General features: G+C 30.5%; 1 non-coding gene across 1 annotated transcript; it reads right to left on the minus strand.

Moving 5' to 3' along the window:
• Positions 1-14207: 14207 nt before the first annotated feature.
• On the minus strand, positions 14208-14314 carry LOC139856404 (small nucleolar RNA R71). The gene has a single exon (XR_011761887.1). It is a non-coding gene; the product is annotated as a small nucleolar RNA R71 (small nucleolar RNA).
• Between the last annotated feature and the right edge of the window lie 364 nt (positions 14315-14678).

Below are 14678 nucleotides of genomic sequence, written 5' to 3' on the forward strand. Positions count from 1 at the left end.
ACTATTTGGGTAATAGTCGATCTTCTCACCAAATCAGCACATTTTTTGCCAATGAGAGAAGATGACAAAATGGAGAAGTTGGCGCGATTATACTTGAAAGAAGTTGTCTCCAGACATGGAATACCAATCTCTATTATCTCTGATAGGGATGGCAGATTTGTTTCAAGGTTTTGGCAGACATTACAGCAAGCATTAGGAACTTGTCTAGACATGAGTACTGCCTATCATCCACAGACTGATGGGCAGATCGAAAGGACGATACAAACGCTTGAAGACATGCTACGAGCATATGTTATTGATTTTGAAAACAGTTGGGATCGACACCTACCGTTAGCAGAGTTTTCCTACAACAACAGTTACCACTCGAGTATTGAGATGACACCGTTTGAGGCACTTTATGGTAGAAAGTGCAGGTCTCCAATTTTTTGGAGTGAAGTTGGGGATAGACAAATTACGGGTCCGGATATAATTCAAGAAACTACCGAGAAGATCATTCAAATTCAACAACGGTTAAAAACCGCCTAAAGTCAACAAAAGAGCTACGGGGACATTAAAAGAAAAGATATAGAATTTGAAATTGGAGAGATGGTCATGCTTAAGGTTTCACCTTGGAAAGGTGTTGTTCGATTTGGTAAACGGGGGAGACTAAATACAAGATACATCGGGCCATTCAAGATTATAGATCGTGTCAGACCAGTAGCTTACCGACTTGAGTTACCTCAACAACTCGCGACTGTACATAACACTTTCCACGTCTCGAATTTGAAGAAATGTTTTGCTAAAGAAGATCTCACTATTCCTCTAGATGAAATCCAAATCAATGAAAAACTTCAATTCATCGAAGAACCCCGTCGAAATAATGGATCGTGAGGTTAAAAGGCTTAAGCAAAACCAGATACCAATTGTTAAGGTTCGATGGAATGCTCGTAGAAGACCCGAGTTCACCTGGGAACGTGAAGACCAGATAAAGAAGAAATACCCGCACTTATTTCCAGAAGATGCGTCAACACCTTCAACCGCTTAAAATTTTGGGACGAAATTTATTTAACGGGTAAATACTGTAGTGACCCGAACTTTTCCATGATTATATATTAAATGAAAACTATATTTTCATGATCAAATGTTTTCAACATGTTAATCAATCAAACTTGTGAAGACTTGATTAATTGAAATGAGTTTCATGTAGACAATTGACCACCCAAGTTGACTGGCGATTCACAAACGTTAAAAACGTGTAAAAACTACATGATGATATATATATATATATATATATATATATATATATATATATATATATATATATATATATATATATATATATATATATATATATATATATATATATATATATATATATATATATATATATATATATATATATATATTTGGATATATATGGTTAACATGAGATTATGATAAGTAAGTATCTTACTAAGTGTATTAACAATGAGTGATATACATAAAAATGAGATTATTGGATTAAGAAACTCGAAATGATATATATAACGATTATCGTTATAACAACGTCTTATTAATACATATGAATCATATTAAGATATAGATACACTATGTTTAACATGATAAAATGGTAACTAAGTATATCATTAAGTGTGTTAACAATGAACTACATATGTAAAAACAAGACTACTAACTTAAGGATTTCGAAACGAGACATATATGTAACGATTATCATTGTAATGACATTTTAATGTATATATATCATATTAAGATATATTCATACATCATAATATCATTATAATGTAATAATTTAACATCTCATTAGATATAAGAAACAATGGGTTAACAACATTAAATGAGATCGTTAACTTAAAGGTTTCAAAACAACACTTACATGTAACGACTAATGATGACTTAACGACTCAGTTAAAATGTATATACATGTAGTGTATTAATATGTATTTGTACACTTTTGAAAGACTTCAAGATAAATATCAAAGTACTTCTACTTAACAAAAATGCTTAAAATTACATCCTCATTCATTTTCATCAACAATTCTACTCGTATGCACCCGTATTCGTACTCGTACAATACACAGCTTCTAGATGTATATACTATTGGTATATACACTTCAATGATCAGCTCCTTAGCAGCCCATGTGAGTCATTAAACATGTGGAAACCATCATTTGGCAACTAATATGAAATATCTCACAAAATTACAAAAAATATTATAAATCATTCATGAATTATTTACATGAAAAGAAACTTACACATCCTTTATATCTAATCCATATACCAACGATCAAAAATACCTATAAACACTTTTATTCTTCAAATTTCTTCATCTAATTGATCTTTATCAAGTTCTATCTTCAAGTTCTAAGTATTCTTCATAAATTCTATAAGTTCTAGTTTCATAAAATCAAGAATACTCTCAAGTTTACAAGTCTACTTTCAAGCTTTCTAATCCATTTCAAGTGATCATCCAATCTCAAGAAATCTTTCTTATTTACAGTAAGATATCTTTCTAATTCAAGATAATACTCATATTCAAACTTTGGTTCAATTTCTATAACTATAACAATCTTATTTCGAGTGATAATCTTACTTGAACTTGTTTTCGTGTCATGATTCAACTTCAAGAACTTTCAAGCCATCCAAGAATCCTTTGAAGCTAAATTATTTTTTGTCACTTCCAGTAGATTTACCTACTAAACTTGAGGTAGTAATGATGTTCATAACATCATCCGATTCATATATATAAAACTATCTTATTCGAAGATTTGAACATGTAATCACTAGAACATAGTTTAGTTAATTCTAAACTTGTGCGCAAATAAAGTTAATCCTTCTAACTTGACATTTAAAATCAACTAAACACATGTTCTATATCTATATGATATGATAACTTAATGATTTAAAACCTGAAAAGACGAAAAACACCGTAAAACCGGACATACGCAGTTGTAGTAACACCGCGGGCTATTTTGGATTTGATAATTAAAGACTATGATAAACTTTGATTTAGAAGTTGTTCTTCTGGGAAAATAATTTTTCTTATGAACATGAAACTATATCCAAAAATCATGGTTAAACTCAAAGTGGAAGTATGTTTTTCAAAATGGTCATCAAGATGTCGTTCTTTCGACGGAAATGACTACCTCTTTAAAAAATGACTTGTAACATGTATTTCCGACTATATACTTATACTTTTTCTACTTAGTTTCATAAATTTCAGTTCATTATGAAACCATAGAAACTTTAATGACTCAAAATGGATATGAAACGAAGAAATGACGGGTAAAACAAAATTGGATAAATTTGCTAGTTTTAGCTACGAAAATTTTGTAACAAATCTAGACTAAACATATCCTAACTAATTTATATTGTATTATACATATTATGTAATCTTGGGATACCATAGACACGTATACAATGTTTTGACATATCATATCGACCCATCTATATATATATTTCGGAACAACCATAAACACTCTATATGCAGTAATGTTTGAGTTAGCTATACAGGGTTGAGGTTGATTCCAAAATAATATATATACTTTGAGTTGTGATCTAGCCTGAGACTTGTATACATTGGGTCGTGGATTGATTCGAGATAATATATATTGATTTATTTCTGTACATCTAACTGTGGACAACTAGTTGTAGGTTACTAACGAGGACTGCTAACTTAACAAACTTATATCATAAAAACGTAATAAAAAATGTTGTGAATATATTTAAATCATACTTTGATATATATGTACATATTTGTTATAGGTTCGTGAATCGACAGTGGCCAAGTCTTATTTCCAACGAAGGAAAAATCTGTGAAAGTGAGTTATAGTCCCACTTTTAAAATCTAATATTTTTGGGATGAGAATACATGCAGCTTTATAAATGTTATACAAAATAGGCACAAGTATGCGAAACTACATTATATGGTTGGATTATTAAACCGAATATTTCCCCTTCAAGTCTGGTAGCCTAAGAATTAGGAAAATGACCCCTAATTGACGCGAATCCTAAAGATAGATCTATGGGCCTAACAAACCCCATTCTGGAATTTGGAATGCTTTAATACTTTGACATATATGGTGATTGCGATTTCCAATTTATGACATACTTGCGAGTATGCGGGGAATATTCTGTATGCATTATGTTAATGTCGGTTACCAGGTGTTCATCATAGAATGATTTTTATACACTTGCGAGTGTAAGATTATTGAATAAATGAAATCTCGTGGTCTATTATATTAATTTGATAATATATAGGTTAAACTTATAACTCACCAACATTTTTTGTTGACGTTTTAAGCATGTTTATTCTCAGGTGATTATTAAGAGCTTTCGCTGTTGCATACTAAAATAAGGACAAGATTTGGAGTCCATGATTGTATGATATTGTGTAAAAACTGCATTCAAGAAACTTATTTTGATGTAATATATTTTTATTGTAAACCATTATGTAATGGTCGTGTGTAAACGGTATATTTTAGATTATCATTATTTGATAATTTACGTAATGTTTTTTTAAAAACCTTTATCGATAAAATAAAGGTTATGGTTGTTTTAAAAATGAATGCAGTCTTTGAAAAACGTCTCATATAGAGGTCAAAACCTCGCGACAAAATCAATTAATATGGAACGTTTATAATCAATATGAACGGGACATTTCACTCAATAATAGATTTCATACTATTATAGCATCATCTTTCCTTTAAAAAAAAAAAACTAGTCAAACGACACTCTTGTTATTCCTTGGAAAATTCTCCACATTTAATGGACTTGTAAACGACCTATTAAGGTTAAGGATCATGAGATCAAACATGTAAACAAAACAATATACTTATTGTTAACACTCATTGGCCCTGACCGTACCCGGGAACTTGAAAATCAAACTGTATTGTTAAAGTCCGTTGGGATTCGCGTAGAAGCCCCTAACATACATGGGAACGCGAAGACTAAACAATACAGAAATACCCCCCATCTCTTCTCAACTGCTGATGCAAATGAGAGCTCTACTTAAAACTTCGGGACGAAGTTTCTAATAACGGGGAGGTACTATAACGACCCTCATTTTTCCATTCTATATTTTTCCAATATTAAATACCCAAACAATATAATTAAAACTTAATGATTAAACTTCAATCAACAATTGTTAAGTGTTAAGAGTTATAAAACATATTAATTAACTTTGTGCAATAATTGACAAGTTAATTAAAGATGAAAATAATAAAATGTTAGTCGACACTCACTGCTAATTAAAATTTATGCATTTATGTAATATTATAACTAATAACCTATAAGTAATAAATAAAAAGTGACATTTATATAAATAATAAAACAATTGGGAACTAAATAAAAAAAATATATATACAAGTCAAGAATTAGTAAAAAGAAAATAATACTTATCATGTAGTAAATGTAAAAATAATAATAATAATAATAATAATAATAATAATAATAATAATAATAATAATAATAATAATAATAATAATAATAATAATAATAATAATGAGACTAAAGAATCTTAAACAATTACATCCTTATTATGACTAAAAAATAAAATAAAATAATATATATATATATATTTATAAACTAGTATCACCTATTGTTGACTAAAAATTATAAAATAAAATAAAATCATTAATTAGAACATCCTTATGTTGACTAACACTCTAATACTTGCACTATATAAACACCCCTAGACTCCTAGTTTCTCATTCACAAATCACACCAAAATCCTCTCTCAAAAACAATCTCTCCTTCTCCCTCTCTTATGGTATTCGGATCTTCAAGCTTGTTCTTCGTGTTCATCAATATTTTCAAGCGTGTTCTTCATTATTTGGGTTATTTGATCTTCGTCACCAAGTTTTCTTCTTGTTTCTTGTTAATCTTCATCATCATTAACAAGGTATGATCCAAAATCTTAAAACTTTTAAATCTTTCTTTCAATTCATGTTTATATTCATAATCATATTCGTCCATAATCATGATCTTAACATTCATATTATTTAGATCCTCAAAACCCTAAACCCTAATCATTAAAATACTACTTTAATTAGCTAACCCTAATTAATGAAACCCTAATACTACTTATACTATTAATTAACATGTATACACTATTACTATTACTAACACCTATAACCTAATACTTATATTATAACACATAAAAACATTTTGGGTTATGTATTAGAGATGTATAGATCTTCGAACGTTCTTGACGAATGGTTTCTACAAAACTCTAGGCGGAAGGGTTTGGATTTCCGATTTAAAGGATCCTATAGCTCAAGCCCCTAGACCTGAAATGGACATTCAAAGGGAAATGGGTGATTGGAAGCTTATCTAATACGGCAAGTATCCTAAAATGAAAAACACTCTTAAAGTAGAAACTTTCTAGTTATAGAAACTTACTAAGATAAGAAATCTACTAAAAGTGGAAACTTTCTAAAAATAGAAACTTACTAGGAAAGGAAACTTAGTAAAATGAACTATACTTACAACACTATCATACTTAAACATCTACTTAAACTTGGGCAAAAACACTTACTACTCTTAAATGTCAATAGGTTGACTTTTCTGCTCACTCATCCAACTTTCTATTCCGAGGAATAACTCTCTCTCTACTTACTAAGGTGAATTCATAGCCCCACTCTTTATTGCTAGCAAACTTACTTACTTTTATTGGTGTGAGACACATGCTGTTTTTACATTTTACAACTTAGACACAAGTACCAAACTACTAAACTATGCTATACCCGGCTATGTCTGACTAAGTCCCTACAGTGATATTTTTAATTGCTCGTTGAATGCATGCTTAATTATTGGGGGTAGGCCTATCGGGAGTAACGTCCCTGATACATTTGACTAAGTCTTTGTATTACTTAATAATGAAATTAAACCGACAAGTATAAACTACAACTTGTCTTTGGGGCAAACTTGAACGTTTAGTCTAAATATCACGCATTGGCATAACTTTTTGATCCTGCGGGAGATCAACTTTACAAACTAAATCTTGTGGTCTAAAAACAACGATAACTACTTTTGTTAAACCTATGATTTCACTCAACCTTTTTGGTTGACACTTTAGCATGTTTGTCTCAGGTGCTGATTGATTCAAGCTTACTTACTTACTGCTTATGTGATGCTACTTGGACTTAGGAACAAGAGATATCGCATTTACTATTCTTGCATTTGAAACATTTACTTTATTGAAATTTCAATTCTTGTAATGACATTTCATTTTCCGCTGCGTACTCTCAATAAAGTTTGATTTTATCATGTAGTATTGTTCTCGTATATTATAATATGTTGATTTATTTGATATTAGTGACGTTTCTTCCAGACCCTATCTGGAGGACGTTACACTTTAACATGAGTTTTTCTTAGTCTGCAAACTAATCACTCAGCATGATGAAAGCTAGTTCACTCAGCTTCTGTATTAATGTGAGACCAGTACTAATCTTTGATGCTCAATCAGCTTTGGACGTTAATGATCACCTATCTCTGAATGCTCAGACCAACCAGCTCGAAACGTTGAAGCTCAACCAGCTTGAAACATTAAATTTCAACCAACCAGCTTTAAAAGGTGAAAACCAGCCAGCTTGACGATCTTCCATGAGTACTTATACTTTGAAAACATTTGAAACTATTTAAATTCAGTAACCAGCTCAACACATATGCTAAACACGTGTGTGACTGATTCTAGAATGCTGGGTTGTCCAAGAAAAATTCTCATCTATCAGTTGCTTCTTTTTATCATAGGAGGAGCACTACAAAATGGGAGGCTTTTTTAGATTGTGTCATTTATTCTTGTTGGTTGATTTGTAAATGTTTGTCCTTTTTGTCTTTTTTTTTTTTATGTTTTTATCTTATTTACAATTAGCTATTATGTTTCCTCTATAAATAAAGGCTAAATATCATTGTAAAACTAGGTTGACAATGAATGAAAAAGTTTAATAACACTTATCTATTTACTAAAATCTCTGTATCTTTATGAATCTTTGATTCCGATGACTATGACTGGTTTCTTTATCAGTGTTTGTTGTGTTTCTTTATAAAATATTGTCGTTAAATCCCAAATCTTAATTTGTGAGTTTATAGTTGTGGTGTAATCTTTATCAGCTATAGTCGAGGGTGTGTATTATTTCTAGATTGCTGATTATGGTGGTATCTTTATCAATTTGGAGTTTAGATTCTTAAATCTTCATTTCATTCTCTATAATTGTGGTGCTTTGCTTTATCATTTGTGGAGGTGATTTGGATTGTTTCCTTGATTCTAGTTGTGGTGGCTTTTCCTTTATCAGTTAAGGTGGGGATTCTCTATCTTGGTTACTTGTTCTTGAGTGCTCACACTCAGTTTTATTGGGTTTGCTGATCGGTTCGAGGAGATCTGTTGTAGTAGTAAGCTTGGTTTAAAAATGCGTTTTTAAAAGTTAGAATTATGGATCAAAGTGGTCTTAGTGCTTATGTTGCAATTCCAAAGCTTTCTTATTATTATAATCTCTATTTTCAGTTTATACTCTGTTTTAGAGTTGTTAAAATTTATTTTAGAACTAGATTTCAAAGTTTCAGATCTGGTGTGACGACTCGGAAATTTCCCATCTTATTCATAAACGAAATCATTTACAGAATAAAATATTTCCGACACGATAAGCAAACTTATTATTTATGAGTCTCAAACTTTTGAAATATTTTACATAGTCGGTTACCCATTCGACCTTTTCGACGATTCACAAAGAACAATTTACTAATATATGTATATATAGAGTAACTTGAATATGATTAGTTTTGAAAACATATATTACGCATACAAATTTTATATTACGAACTTATTAGTTTTCATATATATTTAATATATTTAACAATGTACCAAAAATCTATTGTACAACTTATTTTTATATAAAGTATTGATATATACTTAAAAAAATTTAATACATTTATTAAAAAGTAACACTTGTCGTCTTTCTTTTTGATTTTATTAAACGAATTTAATATCAAACTTACATTTCCTAAAGAGATATAGGACCGGGGTTAGTAAAAAATCTTGAAAAGTTTTCTCAAAAATCAGCTGGAAATCTACGGACCTCAGCATCAAACAGGGTCGCCAAGTGGTCAGACTTATCCTAACCATGAGAGGATCTGTCTCGTACAATGGGGGAGGGGGCACCGTGCAAATTAGCTTATAAGACTAATGAATCAGATTCCCAGAAAGGATAATCTCCTTAAAAGATCAAAAATCAGCTTTTAAGCCTGATATTACTCAATCCTTGAGATTGACCTTAAAGATTGAGAATTCAAACTCATGGAATTCAATGATATCAAAACTCGAGCTTGAACGAGAAAATATTTTGATCAAAAAAATTAAAACCGATTTGTTTTCTGAAAACCTATTTTTAATGCGTTCATTACCATTGAACGTAAAATCCTGAGAATTCATTAGAATTCATTAGGTCACCTGAATCAAATCGGGTGTCAACCGTAAGAACGGTGGTTGCATAGCATGGTCGAAGACAGGACCTTGTGCCAGACCGAAAAACTATAGGGTGATCTTTACTATTGCTCCTACAAAGGATAGTAATTGCATCTGACACGATATAGACCATAATCAAAAGCATGTCACGGGACATTGCCTTAACAGTTGCTTGTTCAACGCTTTCCTTTACAACCGGACGGTAGTTTACCGAAAGGTAATATACAGAGCAAGTAAACTAGACGTGTTGCTTTCCTAATACAAGGTTAGCAAGTGGGTGACATATAACCATAAGTTTTGAGCTAAAATTTTAAAATCTGAAACCCACAAAACCCACAAACATTTTGCAAACACCGGTGAAGGGTTATTCCGGAAAACTTATCTAGGGTAAAAGCTAGATTGATTTTTCAAAAGATTAAATGTTTTCATAAAGATCCAATTTCCTAAAGGATCTAAATTTTCATAGTCATGTGAAACTGTAAACCACAACGTTATTATCATTGTCCATACCGCTGTATTGAAATCACTAATGTACAAAGTGTGAAGAATAAAAAAGTGATTCAAGTATGTTTTTATTTCAAGTTCTATATTGCTTGAGGACAAGCAATGCTCAAGTGTGGGAATATTTGATAATGCTAAAAACGAACATATATTTCATAGCATTATCCTTCAAGAAAGACAAGCTTTTGGTTGCAATTGTTTTATTTATAAGTGATATTCGTTTAAATAATAAAAGGTGAAGATAAAAGACAGATTTGACGATTTGAAGATGCAAATGACCAAAATGCTAAAAAGTACAAAGTACAATCCAAGTAGTTCAATTTATTGATGAGAAACATCTCAAAATTACAAGAGTACGAGCCGCGAAACGCAAAGTACAAGATATTAAATCGTACGAAAGGATGTTCGAAAATCTGGAATCGAGACATGAACCAACTATCAATGTGCGACGCAACGGAGCTAAAATTACAACTCAATGATGCACATGAATATAATATAATATATATATAATTATATATATTATATTATAAATATTAAATAATACGCAGCAGCCCCACGTTTTGGAAGCATTTGGACCAGTGGAAGCCAGCCATGCGATCGCATGGGTTACTGTACATGGCCAGGTCTATAAATTAGACGAGTTTTCTGCCGAATTATGTACACCAATATATATCCATCTACTCTTTATCTCTCAAATATATATTTATATTTATATTTTAATTATAATTTTAATTTAAGTTTAATAATAATAAGGTTATGTTAGCGAATGTTTTAAGTTTGTAAGTCGAAACTCTGTCCGTGTAACACTACACGATTAATACTCATTGTAAGTTATGTTCAACCTTTTTAAATTAATGTCTCGTAGCTAAGTTATTATTATGCTTATTTAAACCGAAGTAATCGTGATGTTGGACTAAATATTAAAGACGGGGTAATTGGGCTTTGTACCATAATTGGGGTTTGGACAAAAGAACGACACTTGTGGAAATTAGACTATGGGCTATTAATGGGCTTTATATTAACTAAATGATACCTCGTTAATTTAATATAAAGGTTACAATTTGATGTATCTATAAATAACCACATACGCTTAATCGGGTACGGTGGGCGGGATATTTATAAATACAAATTATTGTTCATTTGATCGGACACGGGGATGGATTAATAGTTAATGGACTCATTAAAACAGGGGTGGATTACATTCAAGGGTAATTGGTGTAATTGTTAACAAAGTAGTAAAACCTTGGATTACACGCAGTCGATAACCTGGTGTATTCATTAAACAAAGCATTAAGACCTTGTTACAGTTCGAATCCCCAATTAGTTGGAATATTTGACTTCAGATATAAGGTTAATTTGACGAAGATCATCGCACTTTATAATTATGACCGATGGACTATTATGGACAAAACCGTATGGACATATTGAATAATCCAGGACAAAGGACAATTAACCCATGGTAATAAATTAAAATCAACACGTCGAACATCATGATTACGGAAGTTTAAATAAGCATAATTCCTTTATTTTATATCTTATCGGACTTTTAATTATCGTACTTTTAAATTATCGCAATTTTATTTACCGTTATTTTATTTATCGCACTTTAATTTATCGCACTTTAATTATCGTCATTTACTTTACGCTTTAAATTAAGTTATATTTTGCATTAGGTTTTAATTTTGACTAAAGTTTTAAAATCGACAAACCGGTCATTAAACGGTAAAATCCTCTTTTATAATAATAATAATATTACTTATATATATATATATATATATATATATATATATATATATATATATATATATATATATATATATATATATATATATATATATATATATATATATATATATATATAGTTTTAAAAATATAAGCGTTAAACTTGGCTAGCTCCCTGCGGAACGAACCGGACTTACTAAAAACTACACTACTCTACGATTAGGTACACTGCCTATAAGTGTTGTAGCAATGTTTAGGTATATCCCATTCAATAAATAAGTAAATAACTTGTGTAAAATTGTAGCGTATTTAATAGTATTTCGCAATAAAAATATAACTATTTCGTATACTACCCTGCACACATCAAGTATTTTTGGCGCCGCTGCCGGGGAACATCTTAACGCCGAAGCGAAACGCTAAAAAAAAGAGTAAAAAGAAAATATATATTTTATAAAGTATAAAAGTATATTTTTTTTCTTAGTTCTTAAAAATATAAGTTTATTTTAATTACTTATTTTAAATTTTGGAAGATTATAAAGTAAAAAGTAAAAAAAAAAAATTAGTTTTTAAGTTATTTTTGTAAAAATATATGTTTATAAGTTTTAAATATTAAAAATACAAAAATATAAAAAGAAAAGAAAAATATATATCTTTAAGTTTTTAAATTAAAAAGTATTTTTTTGTTATAAAAAAAAACTAAGAGGTAATTTTTATTTAAAATTTAAGTTTTAGTTAAGTTATAAAACATTTTCTATAAATTAAAAATAGAAAATAAAAAAAATAAAAAATAAAAACAATCTGAGCCTGCAATATTTCGGCCTGCATAAAATTTGAATCTGCATGCCATGCGATCGCATGGCAGCAGTGAGGTAATTTCATACGACCGCATGAAATCAGCTGGCAGGCCAAAACCTAGTACTCATTAATTATGCTATTAGGGTTTTTATTATTATTAATTCATTTGCTTTATTATTAAATATAATTAATTATAGTTAGGGTTTGTAATTTAATAATATTTAGTTTTAGTTTTAATTAAAGTTATAATAATTAGTTATTTAGTTTTATTAATTATATAAAATTATTAATTTTATAAAATAATAATATAAAAATAATATTTTTATAAATATTGTATTTTTATAACTTTAAGTTTTATTTTTATATTTCATATCTTTTTAATCGTTTAATTCATAATTTGTATATTTATCGTTCGTACTTAGTTTTAAATTTAGTATTTTTCGTAGTTTATTTTTATTTCTAGATTTTTATGCTTTTCCGTAAAATCCCTTAAGTGTTTTTTCTTTAGACTAAGATTTAGGTGCTTTAGAATTTTACGACGTCACTCATCGCTTTAATATTTAATAGAATTTAGTGCCTAATTAAGTTAGTGCCGTTTTGGATATAGAATTCCTTTAAGTCCTTTAGACGCAACTTTTAATATTTAGTTTTTAGACTTTTAAGTTTCGACGCTGCATTTTATTATTATTATTTTTTTAGTTTTATTTTTTAACGCTTATTTTTCGACCTTTTATTTTTTGACATTTTTCGACGTGCTCTTTTTCTTTCTTATTTCTCGACGCTCTAGTTCTTTAGGACATAGAATTTTCTTTATTTTCTTTAAAACTTCGACGAAAAATTATTTTAAGCGGTTAAATTGATAGACATCCAAAATTTTCTGGTTCGTAGTAATAGTTGGATTTGTTAGTGGCGAGTTGTGGGCTTCCGATTTAAAGGGTCCTGGCTACCTGCTGCATCTATTGGCTATTCGAAACGTGGGCAAAATCAGAAAAGTCTATTAATTTGATAACTTATATAATTTTTATCTTTATAACTAATAGGATTTTCAGTGAATGCACCGAGCAAAACGTTCACCACCTTTCATACGTTCACCACCTGTAACTCGATCAAGACATCTAGCCAACATTTTCGCCATTGATTTTTCTTTAGAATCGTCATCTAGGCGACCAAGTACTCCAATTCAAATTTATGATAATCCATTTTTTGAACCCGACCTCACAATTGAAAACCCGAAGGATATTCAAGGACAATTCAGAGATCCTGAACCACTAATCATTCCTCCTGAACCACAAATTACTCATCCAGAGACTGTCGAGGAAGAAACCATTAAGTCAGAATCCTCTAGTGATTCAGATTCAACAATTTCAATCATGGAAAATCTGGAACCTCTAAGTATGGAAGACCGAATGTGAGCTAAACGCACTGGCCAAGGTCATGCCATTACTCAACCAGACATTAATGCGCCAGATTATGAAATCAAAGGACAAATCCTACACTTGGTAACTAATCAATGCCAATTTAGTGGTGCGCCGAAGGAAGATCCAAACGAACATCTTTGTACCTTTAATAGGATCTGTACTCTATTTAAAATAGAGAAGTTGAGGATGAACAGATCTATCTCATGTTATTTCCCTGGACTTTAAAGGGAGAAGCCAAAGATTGGTTAGAATCGTTACCTGAAGGGGCGATTGACACATGGGATGTTTTAGTTGAAAAATTTCTTAAACAATTCTTTCCGGCATCTAAAGCTGTAAGACTTCAAGGAGAAATAGTTACGTTCACACAAAAGCCAAATGAAACTCTCTATGAGGCGTGGACAAGATTTGGAAAGTTGTTGAGAGGATGTCCTCAACATGGTTTAGACACTTATCAAATAGTACAAATATTATACCAAGGATACGACATTACTACACGAAAAGACATAGACATAGCAGCTGGTGGTTCCATTATGAAGAAAACAGCAACTGAAGCTTACAAAATTATTGATAATACAGCCTCCCACTCACATGAGTGGCATCAAGAAAAAGACATCGTTAGATCATCTAAAGCGGCTAGAGCCGATTCTAGCCATGACTTTGATTCCATTTCCGCAAAGTTAGATGCTTTTGAGAGACGAATGGAAAAGATGACTAAGGATATTCACGCAATACGGATTAGTTGTGAGCAGTGTGGAGGACCACATTTGACAAAAGATTGTCTCAGTATTGAACAAATAATGGAACAA

The sequence above is a fragment of the Rutidosis leptorrhynchoides genome, chromosome 6, assembly GCF_046630445.1.
Source record: "Rutidosis leptorrhynchoides isolate AG116_Rl617_1_P2 chromosome 6, CSIRO_AGI_Rlap_v1, whole genome shotgun sequence".
In the NCBI taxonomy this organism is placed as follows: domain Eukaryota; kingdom Viridiplantae; phylum Streptophyta; class Magnoliopsida; order Asterales; family Asteraceae; genus Rutidosis; species Rutidosis leptorrhynchoides.